This window comes from Calliphora vicina, chromosome 2 (genome assembly GCF_958450345.1).
Source record: "Calliphora vicina chromosome 2, idCalVici1.1, whole genome shotgun sequence".
Taxonomy (NCBI): Eukaryota; Metazoa; Arthropoda; class Insecta; order Diptera; family Calliphoridae; genus Calliphora; species Calliphora vicina.
The window spans coordinates 40461784-40468266 of record NC_088781.1 but is presented as its reverse complement, the minus strand read 5'-3'; the positions used below and the strand labels follow the sequence as shown (position 1 = coordinate 40468266).

The 6483-nt window shown below is 27.0% G+C and overlaps 4 non-coding genes across 4 annotated transcripts; 1 reads left to right on the top strand and 3 right to left on the bottom strand.

Annotated features, from left to right (window-relative positions):
- Positions 1-211: 211 nt before the first annotated feature.
- TRNAR-UCU (transfer RNA arginine (anticodon UCU)) lies at positions 212-284 on the bottom strand. Its single transcript has one exon. It is a non-coding gene; the product is annotated as a tRNA-Arg (tRNA).
- Positions 285-4203: 3919 nt separating this feature from the next.
- Positions 4204-4276, bottom strand: TRNAR-UCU (transfer RNA arginine (anticodon UCU)). Its single transcript has one exon. It is a non-coding gene; the product is annotated as a tRNA-Arg (tRNA).
- Positions 4277-4894: 618 nt separating this feature from the next.
- On the bottom strand, positions 4895-4967 carry TRNAR-UCU (transfer RNA arginine (anticodon UCU)). The gene has a single exon. It is a non-coding gene; the product is annotated as a tRNA-Arg (tRNA).
- A 453-nt stretch (positions 4968-5420) lies between these two features.
- TRNAM-CAU (transfer RNA methionine (anticodon CAU)) lies at positions 5421-5493 on the top strand. Its single transcript has one exon. It is a non-coding gene; the product is annotated as a tRNA-Met (tRNA).
- Positions 5494-6483: the final 990 nt, after the last annotated feature.

Genomic DNA, 6483 nt, shown 5'->3' with positions numbered 1-6483 from the left:
ATCACGTATGTGTGAAAAGAGAGTAATTTTTCAATATATATTACTCTCTCCATCCGTTCTATGTGTTTATTCTATGCAATAATATATCAGTAAAACAATCGTTTTACCTCAAATTTTAATTTCAGATTTAAGGATATTTTTTTAATAACATAGTTGTTATGAAGAATCAATATTATTATTTACTTATAATTTGAAAAAAAAATTATGCCACCATCCCTTGTGGGGATCGAACCCACGACCTTTGGATTAGAAGTCCAACGCGCTATCCTCTGCGCCAAAGGGACATGTTGGGAAACGCTGTCTAAATACTCCATATAAATTGGTGATATGACTTTTGTATATATGAGGCATTTCATGTCAAGTGAACCAACTTTTGAAATCGATGTCTTTGAATCGATGTCCAAGGTTAGTTCTACTAGATAGTAACTCACAATTTTTCAACAAGATCGGTCGAGAACTCTCTGAGTTAGAGGGGGTCAAAATTTGACATTTTGGCCAAGCAGGTGTTTTTTCTTATCCATGTATCTTATTACCTATTGTTCATAGCAAAATGTGTCCCAAATGGTTAAATTTTTCGAAAAAAAATATTTAGAAAAAAAAATTTTAAAATTTTTATATTTTTAATCCGAAATCAAAAACCTTTTTGAATTTTTTTTCAAAATGGGCCTTTTTTTCTTAAAATAAAGCTTAGATATTTTCCTTGAAGACCTATTTGGTCGCTTAGTTGGATGCGAGTGGAATATCTATCAAAATTAATATTTTGTAACTCAAAACATGCAATTTTTGACCTTTTTTTGCAAAATCAAAAACTTTGTTGGCTTTCTTTTCAAAATGGACCCCTTTTTAATTTTTTTTTGCTTATTGGAATACCAACATTATAAAAAAATGTATGCTAGTTATCGTGATTGTTGGAAATGGGTCTTATATGAGACCAATAACTAATTATTGACCGATCGTCGGAGAATTTGTTGGTGCTAGTTAGTCTAATACAGAACTTATTTTTGCTGTATTTGGTTTGGATATCTACACACAGAAAAAACAAAATTTCGTATTCAAACACAAAATTTATAAAATCAAAGAAATATTTTACTGAAATAGGACCTATCACAAAATTCACAAAATCAAACATCACATTAGAAAAAATATTTTTTTTCTTATTAAAATATTGTTACTATTAATAAAATATAATATTTGAATATCATCCAAATATCAAACAATTTTTTTAATAAAACAATAAAAACAATAATTGGTTTTGAGTACATTTAAATCAATAAAAATATTCATAAAAAATAAAATTAAAAATTAGTAAAACTTTTATAGAAAATACTGTTATAAACAACATTTTCTATAGAAAATACTGTTATAAATAATGTTTTCTATAGAAAATACTGCTGAAAATAATATTTTCTATATAAAATACACAATATTTTGAATAATACAATGTTTTTAAAATAAAATAATTTTATAGACATTTTTAATAGAAAATATCCAGGAATGAATGCGTGAGATGTCAGCCAAACTTGTGCACTTTCCATATAACGGGAATCCAATAACACTGAATATTCTTCACCTAAGAGAAGATAGAGAAAAATTCATTATGAACTGTATTTATTAGCATATTTGTATTATTAATTGACAAGTAAGAAAGTATGGTCGGCCAACCCGACCATATAATACCCTACACTAAGTAAAAGAGCAAAAACATTTTTCTTTATATGGGGGCTATGACCAATTATGGACCGATCACCATGAAATTAGGTCGTATGATTTATGTCTATATTAAAGTTTACTATGTGGAATTTTGTGGCTATACCAACATTAGTAAGCGATTTATGCACGTTAAAGTGATTTTCGGAAGCGGGTCTATATGGGAGCTTTAGTCATAGCTCCCATATAGACCCGCTTCCGAAAATCACTTTATGGACCGATCATAACAAAATTTGGTGACATGAATTTTGTATATATAAGACGGACGGACGGACATCGTTTAATCGACTCAGAAAGTGATTCTAAGTCGATCGGTGGGTGTTAGACTAATATTTTTGGGCGTTATAAACATCTGCACAAACGCATTATACCCTCCCCACTATGGTGGTGTAGGGTACTTACCATTTATTAAGTATTATCGCAAGAAGAATAGCCGGAATAGGCATCCAATCATCTGAAAATCTGAAATTGCACCGGAACGCTTAACAGTATTGCCAACTTTTGTAATATCATACTTACCGAACGTTAAGCATGAACTCCAATATTATCGACGTCATTCAGTTCAACAATACCCGGTCTGGACAATGCAGACCACAAAATGGACAAACATTTAAACCCATTTACATAAAAATGTTATATTTTTTAATATTTATTTTTTCGAACTGTCTGTCAAATTACATAAATTTGTTTTTGTTTCATAGTAAACAAAAAAAAATATAAAGTCATTTAAAAAAAATATTCGATTCTATTAAAATGTTTCTTAAAACCAAATAAAATATTTGTAAAGAAAAAAAGTTGTTTGTGTAGAAGTGTTTCCTATGGTTTAACAAATTATAAAAATGTTTCGTAATATAAAAACGTTCTTGATTAGCAGTACGATAAATAAAGAAAATTTAAGAATAAATATGGGTTTTTGATTATTTAAAAAGTTGTCAGCATTGTTAAAAACAAAATTTAAAATCAATAAATAAATAATAAATGGTGTAGTTTATAAAAACTTATCGTATCAATAATAAATATTTTCAATATGTAAAATTCCGGAATTTTTAATCCATGATCCACAACCACCAGTTTTTTATGATCTTTATGGACGATCTTTTGACTAAAGTCTCTGGCAACGCTAATTTCAATAAACATGGGTATTATAGATTAAAACATAATAAAGTGTTGCATACTTTAATGCGCTTCATTAAATTTTTATCGTTTATTTATAAACAGGTTACCAGAACAATAAAAATTGTTATTACTGAACGAAGAACATTTATTTACTTTATTTGCCTTTCCAAAAAATTATCACAAAAATCTGAATCGAAAATGGACAATTTTTTTATAAAAATTAAAAAAATTTTATTTTTGTATTGTAACAAAAGCAATTTTTTAAAATATATCATATTTTTTGGGATTTCTATATAACCTATCAGTTGCCTCCGGGATTTAGAAAATATGTAACACCTTTTCTGTTCATATAAAACTATAACTTGGCACCGAGATTTAGAAAATAATGACCTTAATGTCGTTTTTTGCCCGCCTCTTTTTTACAAAATATGTACAGACAAATTTTATACCAAATTAAACATATTATTTAAAAGAAGTACATACAAAAAATGTCCAAGGAAAATTTCAAACATTTTTAAACAACATAAAAATATACATATATATCGCTCATTTGCTGCAACAACGTCATAACTCAAAATTCGGGTGTTTTGAACTGAGTAATACAAAATATGCGCCGTTTTTTAGTCCTTCATATAGTTTTATCAGTTTTAAAAAAAGTCTATTATTTTCTAGAGTGTTTTTTGTTGTAAATGTCAAAATGAAAATTCATGTTTTCTCATATATTTGACAAGTAAAAATATGGGTTAAATACAGATTAGAAAGATATTAGTATCTACTAATTCAATCAGGATTTATTTCAGAAATCGCATGATTTGTTGAAAATTTATTTAAGAAATAGTAAAATGCCATAAAAGATTCAAAGTAGTTTTTCTCGAAACGACTTTTTTTGAATTATGACGTTGTTGCAGCAAATGAGCGATATGTATATTTTAGAAAACAAATCAATATTATATGCGTTTTATAAATATTTTAAGTTAAATATTATGTCTTCAATCAAATTGTATATTAAAACATTTTTCTTTATTTATTGATAGATCGTGAAATCGAAAAAAGTGGTCAGGACCAATTGAAATAAATTGCGTTAAGAAAGTAAAAAAGAAACAAAGTTTTTCGAATTTTACTTAAATTCAATGTTTTTCAATCAAGTATTGACATGTCATGACAGTTGGAACCATTTTCTTTTCAATTTGACAGATTAAATTTTATTCGGTTCAAGTTCAGGTCTTAAAAGGATACATAATAGAAAAATTATAATAATTCTTAATATTTTGTATAAAATTAAATTTTTAGTTAAGATGTTTCGAAAATAAAAATATAGCCAATTAAAAAAATAAAAATATTGACAATTAAAGAAATAAAAACAAAAAAAAGTTATGTCAACATCCCTTGTGGGGATCGAACCCACGACCTTTGGATTAGAAGTCCAACGCGCTATCCTCTGCGCCAAAGGGACAAGTTGGGAAACGTTTGCTAAATTCATTATATAAATATAAAGTTGTGAGTGAATATTACACGTTTATATTTATAATACAGAATAATAAATAAATAAAATTTGTTTATTATACAATATAAACAAAATGTATTTAAGTCTCGAATGGTAATAACTGTAGTGGCGATAGGAAACCTGTTTAGTTAATTAAATAATCAATAAAAACTGGATGACTCCGGTAAAAGATAAAAGAAAAGTCATCACGTATTACATATATTTGTATTTTAAATGAAACTAAAAAAGAAAAAACAGCCAAACATATTTTTAAAAAAAAACAACGTTAGTTATTGTACAGACATCTTCAGATATTATTATAAAAAAAAATGTTCTGAAAAAATTTCTTCGTAAATATTTATCAAAAATTTGAAGCGAAAAATTAACTTTCACCAAGATTTCAATTTTACCCAAAAATTTAAATTTTTTATTTGGCAAAATTAATCATTCTCAGAACAATAATATATCAGTAAAACAATCGATTTACCTCAAATTTTAATTTCAGATTTAAGGATATTTTTATAATCACACACTTTTTATTAAGAATCAATATTATTATTTATAAATTAAAAAAAAATTGTATGCCAACATCCCTTGTGGGGATCGAACCCACGACCTTTGGATTAGAAGTCCAACGCGCTATCCTCTGCGCCAAAGGGACATGTTGGGAAACGCTGTTTAAATACTCTATACAAAATTCAAACCTGGAAAAATTCATTATTATTTACAAATAATTCTATTAATAGAACTTACAACTGTTTAAATAATCCATAAAAATTTTAAGCCTGTAAAAATTCTTTATTATTTACATATAATTCAATTACAATATGACTATAAAAATTTGTAAGAAACAAAAAAACACAAACCCAATTCAAAATCATTAATATTTAATCCATTAACCATTTCTATACAAAGAGAGATCAACAACCAGAACATGTTTTTCTATTTTGGTATTAACAAATAAATATCTTTTAATACAGCTTGTTTTGAATAAATTATTTCATTTCTTTACACAAGTTAAAAATAAATAAAATATACCAATGTAAAATGTTCTAAATTACGACCACTTATTTGCTAGTAGTTGATTTAAACAATTGTCACAGATGTTACCATAGCCTCGATGGCGCAGTAGGCAGCGCGTAAGTCTCATAATCTTAAGGTCGTGAGTTCGAGCCTCACTCGGGGCATAACTTTTTTTTTAAATTTTTATTTTTCTTTATTTTTTTTTTAGTTTAATACATATTGAAAATAAATTAATCTGTTTTCAGGAAGGGTTATAAATAGAATTTAAAAGATTGTTTTCAGCTACATTGAATTGTATTTGGTATTTTCTCTTTGGTTGGTTGATTTACTTGTTGCTGTTGTTTGGTACACAAATACATATGTTTGGTACAAAAATAACAACAATAACAAGTGTTTTATTATGTACAACAAAAGATAGACATGTGCGTTTCGACAGACCAACGAATTATGTAAACTAGCTTAACCCGGTGCGCTTCGCTATCCCTAACGTAGTAAAATAATAAATATGAATGGATTTTGTAAAAAAAAATAATATAACACGGCGCACAGTGGTATGAGAATAAAAAAAGAGGGAAATAAATCTGTAACTTCTAAACCCTTACGCCGATTTGAATGAAATTTCACATGCACAAAGAGGAAGTGTAGTCGAGTTTAAGTTTTGAATCAATTTTTAAAATGATAATATTTCTTCGTTTGTGTTACGATTTAAAAAAAATTACACATATAGAACCTCGTGTAGCACTATATAAAACCTCCTCGTAGCTATCAATTATCTCTTATAGCTTAGGAGATATTCGCATTTGAAAATTTAATTATCAACATTTTTACCCACCCTACTCCAGTTTTTTGGTGACCGCGGTTCCAAATATTGCCCGATTTTATCCATTTTTCTTTTATAGGATTAACAATAGATCTATATATCAAATAAAGAAAGAAGTGTTTAAAAATCATGGCTGAGTCCAAAGTTATATTCATTTGAATTTAAAAAAATTAAAAAAGGCGATTTTTCGCAATTTTTTTGGGAAAAAATTACTTTTATTCTTTTTAAGTTAACTAAAAAATTTCTAACAGGATGTATAATGAATTTGTACTTTTTGAAAAGCTAACTTTACGCCAAATATTTTATATGAAAAAAACATTTATAATTTTTGATA